The 11,705-nt window shown below is 41.7% G+C and overlaps 1 protein-coding gene across 6 annotated transcripts in view; it reads right to left on the bottom strand.

Moving 5' to 3' along the window:
- cut (homeobox protein, cut) overlaps positions 1–11,705 on the bottom strand; it is a 137,754-nt gene that overhangs the window by 26,238 nt on the left and 99,811 nt on the right. Inside the window, exon 1 of one of the 6 annotated variants that reach the window (XM_089076393.1) lies at positions 742–1,148. The exons of the other annotated variants lie outside the window; for them this stretch is intronic. The gene's annotated coding sequence lies outside the window, so the exon portion shown is untranslated. Of the gene's footprint in view, positions 1–741; positions 1,149–11,705 lie in introns of those variants that run through there. 6 annotated transcript variants of the gene reach the window in all.

Genomic DNA, 11,705 nt, shown 5'->3' on the forward strand with positions numbered 1-11,705 from the left:
ATATTTTATTTTAGCGTTCTTCTGGGCGCCGCTAGATAAGCCTCCGAGGATTTATGCTTATTACGAGCGAGCACCAGCGAGGGCACTCTTTGCCGAAACCGGTCCTATACATACGGTAGTACGCGATCCTCCTGGTTGCCACCCTCACCACTCACACACCTTCCCTCGTCTCTCACTCTCGCACCCCTGATACACGCGGTTATGCGTAATATACATCAGATTATGAAAGCTAGTAATACCAGGTAGAGACTCGACCATGCGATATTGCCTTTATAATGGAACGACATCTCCTCGCGCTTGGTTTAGTCACCCTGAGCTACGGTATTGTTTTAAAAACTTGCATTATCAGGAATGCATGTAAACAATTTTGTTTAAAGCGTGACTGTGTACTGATTCCTTTCTTCTTTTTCTTTAATCAAAATTTTTGAAGATCGGTGAAGCACAAAGTTCATCTCGCATTTATATTCAATACTATTGAAAAGATATCGTAAGTTATTACCATCCATTTATTATTTATAAAGCTTCACTAATTGTATATAAATGAAGCGGATAAAAATTAATAAAATAAATCATATCATTTTCACAGAACGTATCGATATTCATTAATGCGTCGTGATGTGTGCCAATGTAGCATAAAAGGCTAATGAGAATTAAATATATAGATCTAACATACTCGTATATTCTCGCGCGGTGAACGGAACGATTAAATCGTTACGGGCATAAATTATTTCCTCAGCTGACCTAATAATTCCTCGATGTTTACAAAGGCTTTAGCCATCTTCGGCACCTGCGCTGCTATGATCCGCAATCGACCGGACGGTGGCCGCGAAGAATTAATATTAACCGCGTTCGTCATTTCTCTCTCTCTCTTTTCCTCTCTTCTTCTCTCTCTCTCTTCATCTCTCCTTCGTCCTGTTCCTCTTTCTCTCCCCAACTCTTCCTCTGATTTGCATTACGAGGACTACGCGTTTATGAATACGTACGCCCACCCACACTCGACTCGTGGTGGCTCGGCAGAAGCCATATATTAGTCGGGGCATTCGCCGGAGAGAAATATTGAAACGAGAGAAACGGGCACGGACTGTCGGGCTACGAATGGCAAGAAGGGGGACACTGAAGAGGAAGACGTCCGAGCGTATTCGTATCAATGTCCAGTGAAATTTGCAATAATCGCACCCTTCTCTCTTTGCTCGTTTATTCATTGAAAGAAACAATCAAAGATTCCTGGAAAATCCTGGAAAATTCCTGGAAATCAAAGAAATACTTGGTTAAATTATTTTTATTATATTTTGATATTTTATAAGAATATCGTTCTAAATATATTAATATAATATTATTAATATAATATATTATTATTATTAATATTATTAATATAATATATTATTATTTCTTATTTCTAAGAAAATAATAGGACCAATAATTAAAAAGTGTAGATTCAATTTTTACATAAACAAATTTTTTTTAAACAGGAAAGAAAGAAATTATATTACTGTAGGTATATCATATCAATCGCGAAGTTAAACGAAAACTTTTGTACAGCTGACGTATTCCGTCTGAAATCACTGCGGTCCATCGACGGGTATCGAAAGTGTCAACGTCGCTGGCTTACTCGGCGTCTGGGCGCGAATGGAGGAAGCTCGCGGGTTGCAAACAATCATTTCCCTCCCGGGAAAGACAGAGAGATCATAAACGCGCGCGAATGTTGCGAGGGTCGTGAGTCGGACATTTATTTCATAATCAGCAGCTTTCGAATCGCCGTCATTGTACGCGGCAGCGCTTATTGACAGAAATGCTCGATAGGAAATGCTCAGCCGCTGGTCCCTGACATTTATGCGGTGGCTCTTCCTCCTCGGTGGGAGAAGGTAGGTGGGCGCGCGCGCGCGCGCGCGTGTGTGTGTGTGTGTGTGTGTGTGTGTGTGTGTGTGTGTGTGTGTGTGTGTGTGTGTGTGTGTGTGTGCGTGTACGCGTTGCATGCATACGTAGGTGCATCTGTGCATGCACGAAGGTGCAAGCGCTTAACACCACATGTGGTGCACGATAGGTCGAGTCGCGGAGGGTGAGCAACGGCAACCGCCGATCGGGCTGAAGCACACATTATTATCCACCCGGCAGTGACATATATCGGAGAGCGCGAAAGTGTTGGGCACTCGCACACACGTCCCTAACCCTGACTGCATTGTCGCGCTGGCTAATGAGAAAGTTGCGAGTTTCGCCATTCCGGGGCGAGGAGGTGCGCTGTCGGGAAATACCGAAACCCACGTTCCGATCGAAGGAACGACTCGAGGTTCGCCGCGCGGCAGCGGTTTCGCGAAAAGATAGGGATCAGGGTGATTATCCGTTCGACGATTTTGCGGTATTATTCGCAGGGAGTGTTTGCAGAATGTTTCATACGCGGTTATAATTCGCGTACGATGATCTAGATCGGAATGAAAATTTTGCGAGACTGTATTATCATTGCTTAACAGCACAAATTTCGAGATATCGTGGAAGAAGAAAAATAATGCGATTAATAGATAGAAAACGGCATCCGCACGTATGATATCAACGAGATCGCAATTGGAAATAATGATTTATTCGACCGCGTCAGCTCGAAGGTGTTCAGTCAGCATGGGCAGAGGGGAAGATGCTCCTTCGCGCGGTCTAATTGGTGGAAGCGAAGGGAGAAACTTGGACGTAAAAACACCGCGCGATATCGAACGTACGTGTCCGCCGGTGTATGGTTCCACGTATGATACGTGTCGTTACTCAACCCCTTCGGTCTTCTCCAACAGAAATCCCCTTCCTCCGATATATTGCGAGAGCCGTCCCATCTCTCCCCTGCCCCCGGTTTACCCCATCGCGGGGCCCGGCAATGCAAATCTCTTTTTCTCCGCGCGCCTCGGTTTTATATGGTGCGTCTCTCCTCTCCCATTCCAAACTCTTCCTCCCTTACGCGGTCGACCACTCTTTCCGCCTATCGTTCTTTCCTCCCTCTCCTCCCCCGCACCCTGTCGTTCCTTCGCCGCTACCATCCTTTCGTACGTGATCTCCCTCCTTCTCTCTCTCACGCTCTCTCTCTCTCTCTCCTTTCTGTCTTTCGCTCTCCCTTTTCCGCTACGGTTGCCCACCCTCTTCGTCTTCCTCATTTCCACCGCGCACACCCTCGCCCCCGCCGTTTTCCACTCGGCAACACTGCCGACACTGCCACCGTCGCGGCCAATACAATCGCCGCCACGCCACCCTTCCTTCACGGCGTCGGTCGCCGCGTACCGGCTCTCTTTTTGTCATTGTGGCTTATTCGATATATTGTCTACGGCGGTTCGCACGGAGGCGTAGTTGTCCCGGGGGCGTCGGGAGATATTAGAGACAAATGACGGCGGAAGAAAAAAATCGCGTACGTGGGAACCGATCCTTGCGCCGGCATCTAGGCGTTTTTAACGTTTGTTCCGGGGGTTGGACATTTGAATTTCCGGTGACACACGACGTACGACTGCATCGTCAATCAGATTTGAACGACATGCTTACAATATCATAAAATACAGACTGCAATATTAATCATTTAATCGTCTTCTATTGACATTAATTATTATCTAATTGCTTTATTTTTGATATTATAGGTTTTAAAAAACATTTAAGAAACTCTTTGAGGACAATTTTAGATCACTAGCGTACATTATTGATGGTCAATACTATTACCCTCTTTATTATAAGCATTCGCGGAAAGAGGAATCGCTCAGAATTCATCATATAGTTGATATATTTGTATTTTGCAACATTCTACGATGCTGTATGCAGATCGGTAGTTGCAAGAACTTTAATCGTCAATAAATGCTTATTACGTATCAATCGCTACAGGAATTTAATTTTTGCGCAGTGTATCGCTAATATATTCAAGATTTTTCTGATATAAACTATTGTTCTACTTCGATCTTTTATATCCGATACAATCTAAGGACCAAATGTTGAATGGATCGATTTGGTCATTAAATAAGCCGTCTCGTAAGATAGCCGCGTATGTCGGGATATCGACAAAACTTTAGACCGGCCGTATCAATCATCGTGACAATATTATTACCGCTGGCGTCACCCTTCCTTCGCGACACTGCGACACCGCGCACTGACTCTTTTTATTATTGTGGCTTATTCCATGCATTGTCCGTGGCGGTTCGTACGAAGGCGCGGCTGTCCCAGGGGCGCCGAGAGATATTGGAGACAAATGACACTGCAACAAATGCGTGAGCGAGAGACGACCCTACCGACACGGAAACCTTCCCCGGTTGGTTATGGCCTTTGACTAATGTATCTGTTTTAAGAAATCGGACGCGCCTAATTGTATACGCTGCTGAGGCCGCTGATACGGTTGCATGCACAGCGTTAATGGTATGTTGCATTACTCATATTGCCCAGCTTAGATTAAAAACATCAGAATCAGACATTTATGAGAAATTTCTTTTAATTTACGAAAACCGCATCTTATCTGTAAGAAGATCTTGTCCTTAATTTTATTTAATTCACAGTACTATAAAAATGTGTTATTTCAATAAATATCTCAAATAAAACAAAAATTTGTGTGTATTAAAAACGGATACCGTTTCAGATGGTATTTCAGACAATTTAGTATAATGATATGTATTTTTAGGAAGGGTTGCTTAATGTTTTCGTGTTTGTGCAATTAGACGCTTCCGTATACTAATCCAGTTCGAACAGAAAGAGCATGAAACAGCAATAGAGATAGTGGGGGAGGTAAAGAGAGAGTTTCTCCGCAGAGGGTGGCAGTGGGTGCTAAGGGGTACCTCGCACGTCGAATGTTGAATTTTATCACTGGCGCGCGATCTCCCCCAAGACTGTAGCTGCTCCCGAAAAGAGACGCGAGGGGGTGTTGTTGCGGATAGGTTGGTTCCGACTGAGTCCGGAGATGGAGGCCGTTCTCGAGTCCGCGAGGAAAGGGGGGGAGTGCAACGCAAGCGGCACAGGCTAATGAACTTCTCATTGATTGGTTAAAATTTCGTTAATACTCTGATGTGTGCTTCCATGTCTCGCGCCGGTTCCTCCATCAACACAAACACTAACGCGCAGACCACCCCGACACAGCCTGGCAGCAGTTCTCTGCAACCCATTCCTCCTCCTGGTGGAAATTCACCTCTTCCTACTTCCACCCGCACCTCCGGGACCCCGACCGACCACCCTCGTCTCACTCTCAGAAGGGTGAATTTCGAAGGGTGGTTCCACGTTAGTTAGGCCTCTCCGCGGCGGTATAGCAGCAGGAACAGCGCCCACCACCACCATCACCTTTTATGACTGGTGGAAACTAACGAAATTTCCCTATCGACGATCAATCCTCCTCCCGCTCGTGCGAACCCTTTTCATTGATCTGCCGGTCGTCTCCGCTGAGGTAGCGCAACCCCTTATCGTAACACCCTTCTGACCGAGCAACAGAATCCCCTCTGAGCTCACCATCGTGCCGAAACTTCTCTTCGTTACTCTCGGTCTGGTGTTGTCATCTCTTTTTCTGTTCCACCGTATCCATTCCCTTGCCCTTGTACCCGTATCCACCCTTGCGTATTTCACTCGAAATATTACCGTCGTCCGAGTGTGTCCCCCCATGCCCGATGAAGGGTGGAGGAAGACGAAGAGAGGAAAGGGGTAACAGCGAAAAAGAGAGGCGGAGGGAAGGAGAGGAGAAAAAGAGCCGGCTTCGATGGCAATGACGAATCTCTAATTTTAATATCGCTCCAGTTCGCTTTGAAGTGCCCTCGTTAAGCTGGACACACACAAGGAGGATCGACCGTACTGTCGGCCGCCCACACGCGCGGATTTTTTATCCCGGCGGGACGTCAAGCCAGGCTCGGTCGCACGTTTTGCGGACGCGGCTTAACCTCGGGAATCACGTGTCAGGAAAGGTCCGCTTATAACCATTACAGTCTAGCACGAACGCGCTCGCATAGAATTTTCTCTGGTCACATAACATAAGTCTCGATTATCCATTTTACGATAAATAGCAATAAATTTCTATCAATAGTATTAATAGCATTCTTTTTAACAAAGCTCTCATTATTATTAACTTTATTACGAAAGTTAACTTTATTTAAAATATATTAAGGTTGAGATATTCAAAATTTATACAATTAATTATTATATGATTTCAATAAATATCAAATTGATTAAATTGCTATAAAACTTAAATTTTTAATCTTAATTGGAAATATCTAAAAATAGACTAAATTGTTAATTTTAATTATATTATAAAAATTAATGATTCTTCATAATATTAACAATGTATGAATTTTTGTTCTTGTTACTTTACTCAATAAATCCATCCCGCGATATCCTCTTTATCCATATCGCAGGAGTTTGCAGCTTTAAAACAGAAAGTTCTTTCAGGCCGATGTTACCTATTCGTGGTTCGGAGAGTGCCGATAATCGCTAAATTAACTTTGAATACCTGACGCCGCGTAACCTTTCATCCGCCTGCGTAGACACGTTTTAACAACAAACTGATACCACGAGGAGCGATATTCAATGCTCTTTCAGTAACGAGGATCGTGTATCAGCAAATCGCCACTCTGAGTCTTCTCCCCCGAGCTTCCCATAATTGCATATCGTACATTTCAAAATGTAGATGGATGCGTGCAGTACCCATCACCATATCTATATACGATGGATTTTCTATGTTAACATTAATTTTACCGTCATTAATTCTACTGTATATTATAAATTAACATTTGAATAACTTTTGGATTTAATAAATTTAATAAATTTATTAGTTCATTTCTTTCCAAGTATTTTGCAAAAAGCATCTATAACGTAAACATAATATTCTTAATAAATTAAGACTACAAACTTTTTATACGTAATATTACTTATTTACATTTCTGTATATTACTTTTCTACGTCTTGTTTACGAAGTTGGTTTTAGGTCAAGGTTAGCGACGAGAATCTCAGTCTTGAAATTCATTAAGTTCTTAAAACCTTGGAAGAATCTACAGTGGGTCGCCGCACTTTCTGATAAGCGTGCGGCCGGGTTCCGAGGGGAACGGTGAGAGTGAGAGAAAAGCGAAAAATAACAAGAAAAAGGAGAAAAGGTGGAAAACGTAGAGAACGTTAATCCCTAACCTTGGACAACGCCGAGCTGCAGAGAAAACGAGAGAAAGAGACGGAAGGGCATGAGAGAGAAAAGGACGAAGCTGCAAAAGGAGCAAAAGGGATGCGGGAGATGGGGAAGGAAGAGATGCGGCAGGACGAGACTACAGCGTGAGAAGGAACGCGGCGAAGGGTCGAAAGAAGTTTCTGACCTGCTTACGGTATATGCGAACCCAGGAGTTCCCGCTACTTCACAAGAGTTTCCGAAGTGGCAAAACAGACACCGCCTACCCTCTCTCTCACCTATTTCGCCCTCTTGTCCAACCTCCTATCCTCCTTTCAAGCGCCGTTGCATTCCCGCTCTCTACCACATTCACGCTGCCACCGCCGCTGTTGCTGCTGCTGTACGTTGGGGGTTTGCACGTTGTTTACCCCTTTCGGGGGCGCGGGCTTTACTTTCGTTTGACGGTGAAAGTGAACAGAGCCACGTCCCGTGGAGAGCTACCATGTCATTTAACTGGGACGCCGAGCCGTAACTTCAATGCGTATGCATACGCGCGTGTATTATGTAATATATATATATAATATATATATATATATATATATATATATATGCGTACCCAAATTGCAGAGTAATTTAGATTATAGAATGAAAGATTATTAAAGATTATTAAAATCCGTGATGTATTCGTGCTATCATGCTCTGCGAATATTAAGATATTTAATATCTTTAAGATAAGTTAAGATGAATTTGAAATATTGTAGAAGCGAAAGGGAGAGGAGATGCGTGATATTAAAATATGTTATTCGAAAAAATTTATACTTAATTATATTTTATATTAGAATATATATTTTATATTTTACGTCACATTATTTTACTCCATTTATATCGAGCTTAGTTTTCAGATTTATAATATCTCGATGATAGACAGAACATACTACATTTTATGTAATATTATGTCTAGCCTCACCTCGTTTTGTGTATTCATTGTCTGCAAACGTTATATCGATTTGTTGATATCTTAAGACCTGCCGCTCTTCAAACAAAGAAAAAAAAAAGAGTTATTTGACAACAAAAGAGTCGCGAACGAGGCATATCCGCGCGCAGCATCGTCGATCATTGCCTCGATCTCAGATTATTATCGCGATTAATTTCTACCAGGCTTGCGCACCCCGAAGAAGGTATCGCGCGCCTCGAACTGGAGCGTATTGGCCGTGTTGAGCGATGATTAATTAGAGATGGTAGACGCGGGACACGCGACTTTAGCCGGTTTTGCATCGATCAACCGTCCAGCTTCTATCGACGAACTATCCTCTTCGCTTTCTTTACTTAATATCTTCAAGTTTTTATTATGTACCCGATGTTCTTGACTTATTCGTAACATTTAATTTACATGCATGATGCTTTGTAAATCATCTAATTGATATATTCTATATATGTTTTAAACTTTGCGAAATATTATTTTATATCTATATTTTTTTTATTAAAATGCATTACCACAAAAAAATACTGCATATCTTTCTTTATATAGAATCACATTTCTATATCGTTATATACGAATGTTACCATTATAAGATATGCATAGTTAGATTGGAGGTATTCTCGTTCTCGTCACCGCAAGAATATCGAGGCTGGGACCTAGGAAGCCAATCGAGAGCGATTAAATCGGCCGTCGCGCGAAAGCTCTCCTCCATCGGAACCGATCGCGGTGGCGACGTTTCTGATCACTCAGTGAATGAGAACCAAGCAAGTCAGAAGCCCGCATCGGAGCTTTCGCCTGTACCTAGGCTACACGCCGCGGGAGGAGGAGGAGGAGGAGGAAGAGGATGAGGATGAGGATGTGGGTGGCAGGGAGGCAGAAGTGGTGGTGGCGGTCGCGTTACGGTAGTGGTGGAAGGAAGAAGGTGGGGTGGGTGAGAGAATGAGAACGAGATGGGGCGAGAGACAAGGCCGAGTGCGAGAGAAAGGAAACGAGAGAGGATGCGGTATAGGAGGTACTAGGCGCCTGTAGTCTCATCTCGCTTGGTATCTTACGCCGATACCTAGCTCTCGCTCCGTTCTAACCCTTTGCCGGGCGATTCATCCATCCCCTTCTCTCTTTATTTGAGTATAATTATTGATTATTGGACGACGGAAGGCCGGCTACTCTAGGACGTAGAGGAGGTAGGGTTGGTGTAGGTACCAACGTTCGAGAGGGTTGGCTGGAGGTTGAAGAACGGTAGGAGGGTGATTAAGCTATATGCCTGGCATATCCCACCCCTTGGTATCACCCTTTTCTCCCCCTCCCCCCGCGCCCCTCGCGCGTCCTCCTGCTACGTTCGCCTTTCACTCACCCCTTCTTGCCCGCCATCCGTTCTTCCGATACCACGAGGTTGCTGTCTCTCTCGGTCTTTCTGTACTGACAATTAGACTGATAGGTATATCTTAGTCTGCTATCGATTTGATTCCACCCTATCGTGTAGGGTGCACCCGCACACCCGGGCAAAATTTACATCGTGTATGCTACAACGACGTCGATCGCGATGCCGTCCTACAGCAGCCACCCTCTCCCGCTTCTCAACCCGCCACCCACCTCCTGCCACCCTTCTCTCGCACTCGTCCGTGTCCACCACCCCTCCGCCTTTGAATCCCCCTTCGAAGCAGCCTTCGATTATAACCAAAGCCCCCGCGCTCTACGTCCGTATAGCGCCAATACATCCGCCTTCCAAGGGGTTGATTAGTGCATTACCACTCGAACTCGTTCTGCTGCCGCCCCTTGCGGAAGCGCTGCCACCCCACATCTCGACTGACAAGAGAACCCTGCATTTCGATACGACCGATACTATACTGCATTGAATTCGCGGCTCTTCCTTCTTTCTCGATTGTTCTTCGCCTTCAAGTTTCAAGATATTCTTCGGAGTCCCCAAACTCCCTACGGATTCGGTTGCCGGCGCGGTAATCAGTAATTGTAAAATTAATTATGAATTACAAATACTTGCCCGCATGGCTCGTGCATAGAATAACCGCAAATCTACGATAAATAATCCACGCGATTTGTATACGTGCAAAATCTTCAAATTCGCTAATCGACATCCGCGTTCGCACGTGGACTCACCTGTAACAGAGAACAAGAGACACGTAGTTAGTCATCGTGATGAGAGAAGTTGCATTATTATTAGATATCTAAGTCTGAATTACATATTATACATTCAAGTTAATCAATTAATGATGACATAAGGTAAGGCGAAGCTATTCTGTTATAAGTTTCAATTTTAAAGTGATATAAAAATTTGCAAAAAAATACACGTGTCTTTGTAGTGATGTGCTTATAATTACGTTACATAAACACGAATTTCTTATTAGCGTAAGTATGACTTTTAAATGACGAATATATATTATTCAGAAATATAAATATTATCATTCATAGACGAGAAAGTTCCATTCTATCCTAAGACTGAAAATAATTAACTACAATTTTAGATTATTATCTAAATTCAATATATTATATTTAATTTTATAATTATATATTATGATAATGAAAGAAGATAAAATATTTATTCCTAAATACATAAAATTCAAATAATTTTTCATATAATTGATTTTAAAATCAAATATATCATTATATATATTCTTATATATATTCATATATTCTCATATAATATATATTTATATTATAATATAAATATTTAATTTTTTCAAATTAATTCGCAAATTAAAGAAAAAATTCACACCTTTTGAAATTTACAAAACAATTTATAATTGCTTTATTAATCTTTTATTTCATGATTTTTCTACTTGAGATTTATTAATTATTCAAAATTTAAGATGCAAAATTAGAGAATATTTTTCATTTAAGAAAATGTTATTATCTCTTACATTATTATCTCTTACATTATAATTAATTAAATTCTCAGGAAACTGCTAATTTATAGTGTTTCTACATCAATAGCAAAAGATAAAAGGAATACGAGAACCAAGCACTACTAATCTAACTATCGATTATCCGTTTGAAAGCGGAATCGATCCTTCCTCACTATAAGCATTTTATTAATTGTCGAATAATTAACGAAGTTAATCGACAGCTCGACGAATGTCGACGAGTTTCAGCCTACAAAATCACCCTATGTCACCCCCCATCATACAGATATCACCTTCATATCATTATATGATGCCTCCCCTATCACGTGGACATCACCTTTATATCATTATATGATGCCACTAATGAAATTTTCATAGGGTTGAAATATCGATGCGTCGACCTGGACGAGTTGTATCGGTCTATCAATCACCCATTTCGTATGCATCAGATACAGGTTGTATCAGAAGTCGCACAATCCTTCTCGATTGAAAATGTCTTAAAAGCGATTTTATATTCAATTTTAATTTTATTCATAGAGCACCAATTGTCAAATTAAAAGTCTTGCTAATTAAGTTTTCAAATCAATGTTGTTGACATATTTATTTAAAATCAATGTTGTTGACATAGTATTTATTTAAAATTATAAAAGCAAAACGTTTTATTAACATATATAAACATATACATACACAGCACTGCTAAATCTAACTTTACTAAAATTCATTTTTAATATATATATATATATATATATATATATATATATATATTAAAAATGAATATATATATATATATATATATATATATATTAAA

Source organism: Pogonomyrmex barbatus, unplaced genomic scaffold (genome assembly GCF_055798465.1).
Source record: "Pogonomyrmex barbatus isolate J1 unplaced genomic scaffold, ASM5579846v1 scaffold2, whole genome shotgun sequence".
Classification (NCBI taxonomy): domain Eukaryota; kingdom Metazoa; phylum Arthropoda; class Insecta; order Hymenoptera; family Formicidae; genus Pogonomyrmex; species Pogonomyrmex barbatus.